Raw genomic sequence first — 15,119 nt, 5'->3', positions numbered from 1 at the left:
TTTAAGTATTCTCCCTGCATCTCCAATACCCCATCCCTGTAATGTTTATTCTCCACATGACAATCAGAGATGAGTTTAAAAATGTACATCAAATAATTTCTCTATTCTGCTAAATTCCTCTAAGAGTATCTCATTACATTTTGTAAATGTTCAAAAGTCTTTACTATTTTCTCTCCATGATTGTCTCTTATCACTTGTCCCTTTTTCTTGCTTCTGTTGTTACCTTCCTTTCCTTACACATGCATCATGTTCTTGCTTGATGACATTTGCCCTGGTTATTCCCTCTGCCAGGAATGCTCTTTTCCTTGTTACTTATTCTACTTTAGAAGGCTAAAAGAACATTCACCCTTGCCCCACTTCTTACCCAGATTTATTTATCTTCATGGCACTTTCGACATATATCATGTCTTTGTTCAATTTCCTACCTCTCACTGAATGTAAGCATTTAAGGACAAGGACACTTCTTGGTTTTATCCACTGTCTCTAGAAAGTCTGACATAAGACAAATGACAAGACCTCTGAACGTATCTTTGGCTCAATAGACCAGTGCTAAGAATCAATTATTTAGACAAAGGCAAATATTAATTACATAGACTGAACTTCGTGATATAAGGATTTTACCATGTTTGTTATTTTATCAATAAATATATTCTATTTTAATTAAAATTTAATTGCTGAATATTATGTTTGGCATTGGAGTACAGGAATAATAATTTCTCAGTACTTTAAGCTACAAGATTGTTCCTGTCACTCTCCTGCATAACTTCCATTGAGGCTAATGGATGAGCAAGACTATTTTTTACTCATTCTGCAAGTACAATGTCCAATTAATGGTGATGCTGGCCCCAAATTAAGTTTCTCATACTTTAAGGCAGAGACATCTCTTGAACCTAACTCTTGAACTTCATTTGGATGCAATTACATGATGTGATTTCTTTTGACATAATCTCATAAACTAAAGCTTTATGAAGTACTTGAAAATATTTTCTGAATATATTCAGAAGTAGGACTAAGATTGTTGCCCTCACCTATATATTTTATTTTTAATATTTTGCAAGCACCTGCTGTTTCACATAATCACTGGGAAAATTTGCCCTTACATCGTAGATCCAGATATATGCAGAAATGAAATAATGTGCAGAGGCATAATGGAATTCATCATACTCCAAGAAGACGTCAAACTTTTAAAGTTCAAAAGTGGTTGAATAGTTATATCAGTCATGCTGAAAACACTTTTCTTGATTTTTGGCTTCCCTAGAATCAAAACAATAATACAATATCTTATTAGAGCAACTTTGTGATATTTATTGTTTTGAAATTTGACTAATGGAAAATTAAAGGTGTTTTGAGTATCCTTATTTTCTTCTAAGATTTTTTTCTCCATGCTCCTTACATTCTTTATTGCTTTGGGTCAAAGTAATTTACCATGGATACTTTATATTTGATTTTTGAAATTTTTCTTTTTATCTATCTTCATAGGTATGTAAATTCATAAATAGTATGTTTTAAAATAAGCTTTAGGACCTAAATAGAATAACTGAAAATAAAATAAAATTCTTAAGGATTGTTTATACACTCTTAAGAATGCTAGTACATTAAATTATTAGAATTATGGTGACAACATATCACTATTCTGCCAATTACTATTACTTAGATTTTTTTATTCCTAAATATTGTTGTTTCATAATAAGGCTAGAATATCTTCCATGAAATTTTTCTTGCTATTCTCATTCCAGATCTGGTTAATCGATATTGAAAACCATCACTCTTTGGTCAGTTATGCTCTTATCTAGTTTATAGTGTAGATGCACAAAATTCTTTAAAAGGAAAAATGCCTAAAATATCATTGAGTTTTGGTAAAGCTTTTCTTTTTATTTTCATCTCCTCCTTCTTTTCTTTCTTCTTTTTTTACCTGAAGTTTTATACCAGTAGACTGTAGAATGTAGTCTATTAGAGTGACATTGTTGGTGTCTGACTATGTTCAAACCCATAATAGTATGACTTTAGGAAATATACTCACCCACGCCAAACCTAACTCTTCCCAGACCTACAGTTTCAAGGAAAAACACATACCTCCTATAGTTGTTGTGAAGGTCCCAGTTAGTTGCAGCTACTGTTAATAGGCATGTTGCCACTGGAGAGGTAAATAAGATGGCCATAGAGAAATTGGTCAATTGTATAGAAAGTCTATTCAAATCCCTAAGCTCTGTCCATTGCTTGGTTATAATTAATAGTCCTAAAAGTAATCTCTCCCTTTTATGTTAGACCCATTATCTGCCCTTAATGATTTATTTGTTGCACCAGAATTTGTGATCACAAAAGATGGAACAAGGAAGATTTTTCTTCATAATAGGGAAGAACTTAGTGAAATACTTAATTATCACTAGCTCTGGAACTTTGAGCAGCTTCCTGCAAGCATCCTGAACCTTGGCTTCTTCATAAAATAAGAATGATGAGATATGTCTTAGAGCATGGTTGCAAAGATTAATTGAGTTTAAAAGTGACAAGCACTGACTGGAAATGTTATTTCCCTTTGCAACTCCTTGTGGTTCTCTTCCCTTTGGCTTTTCTTAATTTCCTACATATCTTAAACATTGATAATTGTGTTATATATTCAGCACAGAAAGGCCCTGTTTACACCTTCCATTTTAATGGAGCACCTTCTATTGAATATAAGGTAAATATGCAACTACAAATACGTTCTTGAGGTTGGAATTTTGTCTAAAACTTCAGAAAGGTCTAGCATCCTCTACTGTACTTTTTCTTTCCTATCTTCCTTGTGTGTGTCTAGTGTGTGTGATACAAGAGTAGAAAAGGAAAGAAATCTAAAAATAAATGAAATCTTCCACTATCAAGGAAGGAACAATCTTAAGCACTTCAAACAGGAATATATAAGGCTGAATGGCAAAACAGTCCATGAATGGCAGTGAATGGGCCCTGTTATAGGAAGTAGAGTTCCTGCGCATACTTCCTGAGTATGCCCGAGAATAAGAGTATTTCCTCCAGGCTGGGTCAACATGGATATATGAAATAGCCATCAGGAAAGAATCAGCAGACTTTGCGGTCAGTTAACCTGGGTTGGAATAATTACATTGTCTCTCATCAGCTATATGACCAAGCAATTTCACATCTGTGAACCTGAATTTTTTCATTTGTGTAAAAGGAATTATACCTACTTCATAGTATTATCAAGGGGAACAAATAAGATAATGCATATACATAGAAAAGATAAACATTTGTTTGTTGATTATAGATCAGCAAAGTATGTGTAAACTTGTCAGAGGTACTCCAACATCCATGTGGAACATCCTTACCTCAATTCCTCACAGCTCTAGTCTACTGCAATGGAAAACCCATTTTTCAGATACACAGCAATAAAACCTGATTAATTAGCTTAATATAAATACTTGATCACAAAATATCAACTGCTTTATAGTCATAATTTCTGTGTTAAGAAGAATGCTTGTAAATATGGATTTATATTTATTTCTAATCACTGTGTTATTAAGAAAGTATTAGAAATGTCCATACAGTCCTATATTTTCAGGGGCAATTAGAAACACCATTCAGGCCTCTGTCTTACCTCTACTAGGGATGTTCTGTGAGAACACATGACTGATCATCTTCTTGATATCCTTTTTATAAATTTAGGCTGTTTCTCGTCACCAATTTTAAATCCTTTTAATAAATATACATTGTTCTATCACTAATTTATTTATCCACAACTTTTACACCCTTCCTTTCTGAACAGAAGCAGACTAATATGGGATAGGGTGGCATATTTGTGGCATGTGTGTCATGGCTTCCTCCTCCTGTACTCATGCCAGGCATCACTAATCAATGAAGAAGCTCTTGGCTTCAAAATCCTTTGCCACCTGGTGTTCCAGGCAGCCACTATCAATCTATATGTTTGACAATTGAAATGAAACCCATGAGCTGCACAGCTTATGAGGAAAAGGAGAATGTACAGGCAATTAACAGGATGACTTTATTCTCAACTCTTCTAGAGAACTTAAACATATCACATAACCAGTCTAAGATCTACTTTTCACATCTATAAAACAAAGGCTTTTTGGTGGCTTCGTAAGATACCAATTTGACTAGGCTGAACTACCTTTCCCAGAATTTCCTTTCCTGTTTGTTTCTGGTTAGTGTAAGTTCTTGTGGGAGATTTGGAGGGTAGAAGTGAAGTAGCCACCATTTTGTAGATCATACAGGCTGTTACTGATCCGTGACATCACCTTGCTGGCATGAGACAGCAGATGAGCCTACAATTGCTCTAGCTTGCTCTGGATCTTTCTTCAATTTCTTCAAGTCCTAGGCCAGATGTGTATGTTAAACTGTGTGGGATACCGTCACCCCCAAGTTCAGAAGCAGCAAGAACTGATGCAGGCTACAGACTCTTGGGGATCCAGCTTGTGCTTGTAGATTCCAGGTTTCACGTTACATCCATCTTCCTTTCCTAATGATCTGTCCTGTGAACTTCAGACTCCAGCATGAAACACAAAACAAAACAAAACAAACAAAAAACCCACTATTTACAGGGAGTACTAAACCAGATCCATAGTTGTGTAAGATCAAATCCATTCACCTCTACCTGTACCTCTACCTCTACCTCTACCTCCACTTGCACTTCTACTTCTATCATCTATGACTCTTTCTCTAGCTCTAGCTCTAGCACTAGCTCTAGTTCTAGCTCTTTTTCTGTTTATCTGTCTATCTCCTGGTGGTTCAATTTATCTCACTGAACCCTGACTGATATAAGAATGAAAATCACATCAGATAATTTCTAAGGCTCTTTCTAGTTCTTCCCTCTTGCCCAGTGGGAGGGCAAAATGGCAGAGTGGTTACGAGTCTGGAATTTGACATTTAGACTCACCAAGGTTTAATCATTATCTGCTCATGTGTCTTTAGATAAGTTTTTAACCTATCTGAGTCCCAGACTTGTGATCTGTAAAAGAAGGGTAATAATATTTACCCCTTCATAAGATCATTATGAGGATTAAAGGAAATTGTTATAAAATACTTTCATAAATATAGAATTTTAGTCTTACTACAATTTAAATTCATAAAGGGTGTTAAAATAATAAATCTAAAAACTGTCTTTGATTAACTTACCTGTGAATAAGCCAGTATTAGAAAGGAAAAAATCAAAGTTTATTAGATGAAAAAGTGTATTGTCTATACTTCCATTTTAATTTCTCTCTCTTTAAGCTATATTTTGATATTTGTTTTACAGCTCATTATTCAAAACATTTGGGCTGCTTTGCATTTTGAGACAAAATACTTGTCTGTTGAGCACTTCTTCCTTATGCTATATAACTATGTATGTCAGTGTCATAGAGTGGAAAGTATACCAAGAAGACTGAAATTCCTGGATACAAGCTTGACTTCACTGCTACTGGCAGTGTGACTGGCACAAATAAGTGTTACTGAAAATTGCTTCCTTCTCTGTGAAATGAGGTTAATATTTTCTCTGACTACTTATCTTGAAGGTTTGCTATGAAGATGAAAAGTGAAAGAAATTTCATAACTTCAAAGTGCTGTATAAATGTATAACGGTATATAATGGGATACATTTTTGTTTAATACCAATTCGAACTACCTTTCTGTCTTGTTCAACAGAATAGCAGCATACTTATTTTTCAGATTATGGAGGTGGCTTAGAGATATAAATCCCAAAGGGAATCAAGTCCTGATGCTGCCTACAAAAATGATAGTACCATAACATATCATGCTTATTGATTGTTTAGCCATTTTGGAAAATGTGGGGAGGAAATAAAAATATCTCTATTATATTTATTTCATCTTATAGTCTTTTTGGATAAATGAATTTATTTAATACTTATAATGATCAAAATGTTGGTTAGGAATGATAAGAGCTGCAAATATTAATTTTATGGAATCTGTTCTTGAAAATCAAGGAACCTAACAGAAAGAAGAGTTCATATGTGCAAATAAATATAATTCACAATAGAAAGTGAATGTCAGTATCCGGAGGAACCCCAGTTTAGATAATCTCATCGTTTCTTCTTGTAAAGGGCATTTTTATGTGACTTTATGTATTTTTACCACCACAATACTCAAATTGAACTGGCATATTAATTGAATTCCAAATCAGGCAATTAGGTCAAGGCTTGATATCTTCATCAAAAAGAATAAAAACTGAGAATGGCTCCATTGTATGTGTCTTTTAGGCTGTTCATAAGGGTGGGAAGAGATGATATGTTTAAACAAATCTATTTCTTTATCTTATTTATATAAAGGATGGAAGTTTTGATAAAATGTGGACCATTTAAACAATGATGTAAGAGAATGATGTAAGTGTGAATTAAAGAAAGGAGATTTTCCTAGAGCAGTCAGCAATATTTTAAAGGAACGAGAGTCTTGCCATGGTAGCAAGAATAAGAAGTACTTGTGGAAATATGACTCAGATGATTTCTCAAGTTCATAGTTAAAACAGGTGTAGAAATGACTTCCAATAATTAGATCAGTATCTGGTTTGCCTTTACTAAACCCAGAGGACATATTGGCCCTGAATTTGCTGTCTTGACACATCAGGAGTCATCCATTCTAGACAGCTCTAACACCCCACACCATCCCTGGACTGCTTCCTTACAAACTAAGATTAACTTTATCACTCTTATTTTCATCTCCTGGTTTGTTATTGCAACTATATAGGAACAGTATTGATTTTAGTTTATTGATCCTTCTGAAATACCTTATTTTCATTTTTGTGAAATATAACACATATTCTAGAAAGTAATTAAAGCATAAATGTCCAGTAAAAAAAAAAAATAACTGAGTAACCAGGTAATAAAGAATATTTTCAGCATCCCAGAAGCTCTCCATTTTAGATTCTATTTTGCTAAGCAGGTCCTAGAGTATGCTATAGATTATAACTGGTGATAATGATATGGGTTTTTAGGGCCATAGTTAAGTGAAATAAAATCAAGTCGAAATTTTGAGATACTTCATTTCCCAGACAGGATCTGGCTAGAGGGTTCTCTCCCATGGTGGTTACATATCTCTTTTTTGTTTCTTTAAAATTTTTCATTCTTTCTTTCAATAAATGTCTCTTTAGCAAGTAATAAATGGACTCACCCATCAAGAAGTTTATGATATGGCTAGAGCTAAAACATATCCACATAAAACTTTAAAACTTTTACTTGCTAATTTATTTATTATTTATATTTTAAATATTAATATTTACTTAATATTTCACCATGGTGTGTAACTAACAATATAGTCGATAAATCCTCTGAGTTTTCTGGTGAGGTGATGTGTGGGAAAAGAGCTGACTTACAAGTAGACTGTATCTTTATCTCTGGGGTCCCCTGGAAGTCTGTTTTGGGGCTTCTGGTCAAGATAATGGCATTGGTATTTATGATGTGCTGCTAAGACCCTAAACTCCCCTTGTGACCCCCAGGGTCAGTTCTCTTAATGATGGTTTGCAACTGGCCTAACCAGTTTGATAAGCCTGGCTTGACTACTTAAAGAGCCACTGAGAGCTTTTTGGCTTTCTCTTCCCAAGATTCCTTGCACAGATCTTTCTGGTTTAAGCTAGAGACTCAGCTCATCCCTGGTGCACAGAGATAGGGCCCAGGGGGATTGGGGCTGCAGGATGTCTCTGGAACCTCAGCTGCTTGCCTGCCTTCTCTTTCTCTTGATGCACTCTATCCTTGGCCTTTAAATAAAAGCCTCATGTGAGTACACTTTATGGAATCTGGTGAGTTCTTTCAAATACCAAAAACCAAAAACTGGGGAATACCATACAGTAGGCAACCTAGATAGGACATTTGAAATGACCTCTTACTCACCTTCATTTAGATAATAACGCCTAATGCATTGTTTGGGAGAAAGAAAGATGAGGTAAGGGGACAGATGAGGGAGTGGGGGATTGAGGGTGTGTGTGAACACATTATTTCCAGGATGGCTTCTGCCTGGCAACTCTTAGGCTGAGGTCACCAAAATATTGTGTCCATAGACAGAAAAGCATTGTTGATCCAGGGCCAGGAGAGATAGCTAAATGGTTTACGAAAGAAATTCAAGTCGATGGGAAGTCTGCCAAGAACAGGTGCTCTGCCTGCTTCTGTTAGCTCTAGCTAAAGTGAAGATCACTGTGAGGCAGAGGGAAGCTGCTAGAGCTATGGTGTCAGGGCCTGGACTGCTGGTAATGGGGAGGAATGGAATGCCCAAGGGGAATTTGGTCAAAGAGTTAAGCTACCTTTTAGGTCTGCCCTGCAGCAATTTTCACTTGCTTTTAAAATGGAAATTGAGTTTGGCAGATCAGAGGTTTATTTTTCTGTTTTCCCTTTTGTTGAATACTGCCTAATGCAGAAGCATGTGAGGTTTTCCTTAGATTCTGAAATAGGCTGTGGTCTTTTATGAGGGTGTGTGAATAAAGGAGCAGACTCCAGGCCAGTTAAATTGCATAAAGGCAAGAGGATGTGGCACAGGCCTTAAAAAGGAAATTGCCCGATTCCTCTCTTATATATTAAAAGGAATACTCTGAAGTTACTGAAATACTGGGAATGTATATAACTTTGGATTGGTTTTATGATGATGCCAGAGCTCCTCCTAACCTGTGACTTTGGCTCAGGTGATGATTGATGCTGTCATAAAGTGCACTCCAACTCTATGGACTCTTGTGTGCCTGTAGTGTTGGGGAGACAAGACAATGTGAGAAGCTATTGCAGATCTCCTGGCTCAGCTCCCACATGGGACTTCATGATGGGGAAAATTTAGTATTATTCAGAAGAAATGGAACAATAAGAATAAATGGGATAAAAAATCCTCGGGACAATTGACTCAGGTGTAGATGTCTTATGATTGATGAAAAAGTATCAAAAAGGAGGAGAGAGTTGCAGTAGTTATTACAGAGCTACAATAAATCCACTATGAAAGATTCTGTGGACAAACTCCTCAGATTGTAAAAGAACCTAGACAGTCAATCACTTAATCCTAACCTAGATAAATTTAAAACTCTGAGTATTACATTAAAGAGGAGTTTAAAATCTCTTTGGGCCTATGGTGACTGAAACAGTGTGAGGCAAAGAAGAGAATAACTTTGAGTAATAGGAAAGCTAGGGTCTCCTGGGAAAAAAATCCCAGCCAGGGACTGAAAACATTTGCATTGGTATAGGTCAAGTGGCCTGGGGCCCTGACAAACTTTATTGCTGCCACTGGTACCTAAACTTGTGAATGAAGAGTTAAAGGACAATATAATTAAATTTAGGGGTATTTGGTGATGAAACTGTAGAAGGCTTACAAGAGAAAGTGTGGCTCAAGGTGGGGATTTATGAGCGGAAGTTGTGCTTGGTTGTTGACTCACCCTTTTAAGAATGTATCATTGGAATGGGTGATATCTAAAGGATAACTCTTCCCTTATCCAAGCCAATGGGAAAAGGGATGTTGTGCAAGTCTGCTCCTCCTCCCCTAGTTTTAATTAGGCATGCTAGATGAGAATCTTTACAATTACCTGAGCCCACTGAAGTGGTCAATGTAAAACAACATAAGATACCCTTAGGGTATACAATTATTTTGGGCCTTAATTACAAATCATTTATGTGCTTGGATATTAGTGACCACAAATTCTTTATTTCATCATTCAGTATTATGGACTGTAAGAAAAGCTAATGGATCTTGGAGATTAACCGTAGATGATAAGAGAACTAAACAACGTAGTGATGACTTTGGATATTTCTAAATCGTGGTGACTGGAACTTCTATCAAAAGCCCCATACTGCCACCCAGTGGCAACACTTGGAATTTTGAACAAGGCATTAAAGGACTGAAAATGTGGTTTGGAAAATGGGCCATAGATCACTAGAAGATAAAAGGAACCTCCCAGAATGGAGTGTTATGTTATAGAAAACCGTATGCACTTGGAGTAGGAAATCAAAATGGGACATGTTGGTGCCCATCAAAAAAAAAAAAAAAAAAAAGAAAGAAAAAAATCAACAACAAAAACAAATAACACCAAACCTTCTGATTTCTGAGGGAGATTGGAACCAACATGTGAATGTCCTAGTTTGCTGTTTGAAGGTCACCCTTTCAGTACATGAGAGGAGTGAATCATGGTAAGCATTCAAGCAATGCAACTATGAGCAGGGAAAAGATGTATTCACTACCTCCCTTAGAAGCTTGAAAGGTGACTAAAATTTGCCTTTTGTCAACAGGAACATCAGAGGGTAAAAACACCATGGGCTACATACCAAGAGAATCCAGGTGGACCCATAGGAGCTGGTGAATTCCTCCTGGCTCTGGGGTGGATATCATGCGTCTTCACTGCAATAGATACTCATTCTGGATTTACATGTGCATGTCTAGTAACTGAAGCAAATTCCCTTAGCACAGTTAGGGGCCTAGAGCAGAGAGTATTATTTCAGTTGTTGAATTATGGTTATATTTCATCTGATCAAAAAATCAATTTTACTTCAAATGCACTGCAGCATGGGCTAAGAAAAGCACCCACAAAGAATAGTGGACTGATTGAAAATCAGAATGGATGATTGAAACACCCACTTACTAAACCGGAGTGATAATGGACTGAAAGGATGGCTTGCCTGGTTGAATAAATGTGTGTTAAAATGTAGTACATGCTATTGGAGAGATTGCTGAGATATTGTGGAGAAGACAGGGAAGTGGGAGTAGGAATGAAAAGAATTTATATAAACTTTTTCTCTACTTCTAAAATGTTTTCTTTTTCTTTGCTGGTCCTGTAACTCCAGGACTGGTTTGCATTTAAGAGTTCCAGAAAAAGGGTCAATTGCTTAAAATGACACTATGACAGTCCCTAAATATCATTCTCCAAATTCCTAAGGAAATGATGGGTTGCTTTTTCTCCTCATCTGTCTAAGCTGGATCTCTTTCTGCTTCTTTCCTATCCAGTGAATGAGACAGTCCTATAAACTTGTACCCTATTATATTTGACTGCAATGGACAAAGGAGGAGCATTGGCTGGACTCATATCATTGCTACCTCTGTGAGACAGTCCTCTGTTGAACCTGACTGTAGAGGTGGGGCTGGGAGGATCTGAGCCAAAATCAATGAGAAATTGAAAGAAGGGAAAGTGAGTGTTGATGGAGAGGGAGCTAATAAATAGGCCACGCAAAAGAAGCAAAGCTAATATTACTTTGGTGCCTCAAGAGAGGCTGAGAACAAGAGAATGGTGGTATCTCTTAGCTGTATTTACAGATGCCCGTATGGTGAAGCTATTGACTGGCAGAATCTCTTCTTTTGGTTTAATCTGAAGGTCCAGGATAAGCTCCAGAGGTTAAAGAAATCTTCAGCATGGAGTCATATTTATGATACATCTTGCTGACACCAATGGCACTTAGAATAAATATAATATTGCTTTTTCTTTTAATTTACATTTTACAGATTGATCTATTCCAGAGGACAGCTTCACGGAAGTAACATGAGTATAGAGTCACAGATCATTGTGTAACTATAACTCAAGTGATGACCTGTTGAGGAATATGCTTAGATACGATGGTAAACATCTGCTGCATGCCTAATTTGTTATGTGCCCTAATGCATATAAACCATGTTTTTGTGGGTGGAGGGAAAATAATCAAATAAAGGCTATTTTGCAAACAGAGTCCAATGTCAGTTTAGTGGTGACTTGTTGGGCTCATATTCCTCCCAGTAATAGCTCCTGGGAAAGAGCAGGCACACTGACCCTCGAGTGACTATTAAGTATGCTCCTCCAGATGGAAGCAGATGTAGCTCAAGGACAATGGCCTGGAGTCACAGCAACAGAGGACAAGAAATGTGTTATGAGAGACTTATGGGCCCCTTAGTCGATGGAAATTCCCAAATGGAGAATGTATCCTGCATAGGTGCTCCTTAGCTACCAAGGCCCCAGGCATAAACAAAAAAACATTTAGCATTATTGCAGTTAGTTGGAATTGGAAACCTACTAAACTTGACCAGCAGTTTACCAGTGAGAGGGAGATGGGCATTGTTAGAGATAAGACTCATTGGGAATCCGTGTCAGAAGAACTTGTAGTGTGAAATGGCATACAGCACAACAGCATTAGGTATATGGGCAAGGACAGCCTTTCCTGGGAAGAAGATGCTTCTCTAATTTTAACTGAATTATTTCGTAATACTCTTATTTTCACCCATAATTGTAATTGCTATTTGGGGTAATATTGGTGTAATCGGTAAGGTTAACTAGATAGATTTTGACAAAACTTCTGATATTATGATGTTCATAGTTCAAATGTATTGGAAGATTGAATGAAGATCTCTATAAGATATTCTTTTAATGGAAGCTGACTGGACAGAGGAGGAACTAGATTTAGTTAATCAATTGTTACATGGACTAAATCTATTGATACATTTCATAAAGTTCAGACTTGAGTGGTAGAAGGAGGTAAACCAACTTTCAATCTTGTGCATGATTATGAACACGATTATACTGCATTCTGTGGTAAAACTAGACATTTCTTTCAAGTAATACACCTCATTTGAAGGTATAAATAATAAATATTCTTGCACTTATCCTTTTCTTTTTTTTCTTCTATAAATGGTACAAAAATACCAGACAAGGAACAATCATGAGCTATTTTTATTATAAAGCCATGACCAAAAGTCTGAGGGTGGGCTGTGGAGATAGAGTTGATTTTCAGATGTACTGAAAATGTTCAGTATTTATCTTTAGGGATGTCTGGATGTTTCTGACTCTTGATCAAGATAAAGGCAGTACGCAGGGGTGTCCCCCATGTGGGGGAGCCCCACGCGCAAGGAGTGCGTCCCATAAGGAGAGCCACCCAGCGCGAAAGAAAGTGCAGCCTGCCTAAGAATGGCGCTGCCCACACGGAGAGATGACACAAGAAGATGATGGAACAAAAAGAAACACAGATTCCCATGCCGCTGACAACAACAGAAGCGGACAAAGAAGAAGACACAGCAAATAGACACAGAGAACAGACGCCTGGGGTGGGGTAGGGGGAATAAATAAATAAATAAATGTTTAAAAAAAATAAAAGATAAAGGCAGTGGCATTTCTAATGTACTGCTTAGTACCCCACAGTTAGCTTCTTTACTGATGGTTTGAGCTGGCCACCTGGCCTGATGAGCTTGGTTTGACTGAAAGAGCCGCTGAGTTTTTTGGAGAGCTGTCATGATGCCAGGGTTCCTTGAGCAGGTCTTGGCAGTTCAAGCAAAAGGCACAGCCCAGTCCAGGTGTGCAGAGATAGGGCACTGGGGAATTGGACTGCAGGATGTCTCTTGCCAGCATTCTCTTTCTCTTTCTACACTACCTTTTGCCTTTAAATGCAAGCCTCAGGTGAGCAGACTCTATGGAGTCTAGCCTGTCCTTTCAAATATCAAACTGGGGAATACTATATGTGATGCTTTCCTGGAAGAGTTGGTATTGAAAAAAGCAGTTCTTGTAAACCAAGTATGATTTGGTGATTCTTACTTTTAGACAGCAGGTATTGTTCATTCATCCAGAGCTTGGACTTCATAGGACCAGTGTTTGGGATAGGGCCAGCCCCAACAGCCCACCAAGCAAGGCACTGGACTGGGACCTATTAGGGAGAATCACAAAAGAATATTCCCAGAGTACTCGCAACTGGGTCATCCAGCAAGTTCTGAGGTCCTTAACATGTCTATCTTTTTTTCTTTCTCTTTTTGTATTATTAAATTCTTTTTTTAAAGATACATAGATCACAAACATGTTACATTAAAAAATATAACAGGTTCCCACATATCCCACACCCAGCCCCCCACTCCTCCCACATCAACAACCTCTTTCATCATCGTGGCACATTCATTGCATTTGGTGAATGCATTTTGGACCACTGATGCACCACATGGATTATAGTTTACATTATAGTTTACACTCTCTCCTAGTACATTCACCAGGTTATGGCAGGATATATAATGTCCTGTATCTGTCCCTGCAATATCATTCAGGACAATTCCAAGTCCTGAAAATACCCCCACATCTCATCTCTTCTTCCCTCTCCCTGCCCTCAGCAACTACCGTGGCTACTTTCTCCAGATCAGTGCTACAGTTTCTTCCATTACTAGTCACAATAGTTCTGTAGTAGAATACCAGTAATTTCACTCTAATCCATATTTTATTCCTCCATCCTGTGGACCCTGGGTTGGTGATGTCCCCTCCACTTCTATATGGAGAGGTGGCTTAGATGGGGCATAGGGATACTTTTGGGTGGGGCTTTGCAGGCATGTCTATCTTTTTTTATCCATCTTTCAGAGTCTTCTGATAGTTGCTTTATGTATTTTTTTAAAGGTATTTTTAGCTGTTCTAAGCAGAACAATGAGGGTGAAGAAGTGTTTAATCCATCTTGTCCAGCATTGAAAGCCCCAAAGAGATCTTCCTAAAAGCATAAACCAAATTCTATGACTCCACTTACTCTCCAATGGATTCCAATTATACTTGGAATAAAATCCACAACCTTTCCCATGGCCTACAAGCCTTCTGTGATCTGACCCCTGCCTACCTCTTCCCTCTCCCTGGTTCTCCCGGGTTCTCTCTACTCCACCACACCATATTACTTGCTGTTCTTGGAGGATACCATGCTTGTTCCCTCTTTAGGGTGTTCACCTTTTCTGTTCCTCTGCCTGAAGAATATTTTGCCCAGATAGTCTGATGACTTGCTCATTCCTCACAATGAAAGGAATAGAGAAGTGAAAACTGTTATAAACACATTTGTTAACATATATGTTGACATATTTGTTAACATATGTATACATAAAACAACTGACAAATGAAAGTGAGAAAATAATCAACACTATTAGTTGGAGATTTTTTAGTTAGTCAGAGGTTTAATTTCTCTCACATGAGAGAGAGAGAGAGAATTCTATTCTCAACAGTGAACAGGTATTTTTAAGAGAATATATATAACATTTACAATCATATTCATGTAGTGGACCTTAAACTAGTCTTTATAAGTTAGAAAGAATAGCATACAAACTATGTTATTTGAATGTTATACAACAAAATTAATAATTAATAATGAAAGGATTGCTGAAAGTATCATAACAAAGCATAACTAAGTAGGATTTATTCTTAGAGTATCAGTATGGTTCAAAATTAGAAAATCGATCACTGTTGTTTATTCCATTAATAGATTTTA

Source organism: Dasypus novemcinctus, chromosome 25 (genome assembly GCF_030445035.2).
Source record: "Dasypus novemcinctus isolate mDasNov1 chromosome 25, mDasNov1.1.hap2, whole genome shotgun sequence".
In the NCBI taxonomy this organism is placed as follows: Eukaryota; Metazoa; Chordata; class Mammalia; order Cingulata; family Dasypodidae; genus Dasypus; species Dasypus novemcinctus.
The sequence above is the reverse complement of the archived record's forward strand: the minus strand, read 5'-3'. Positions refer to the sequence as shown.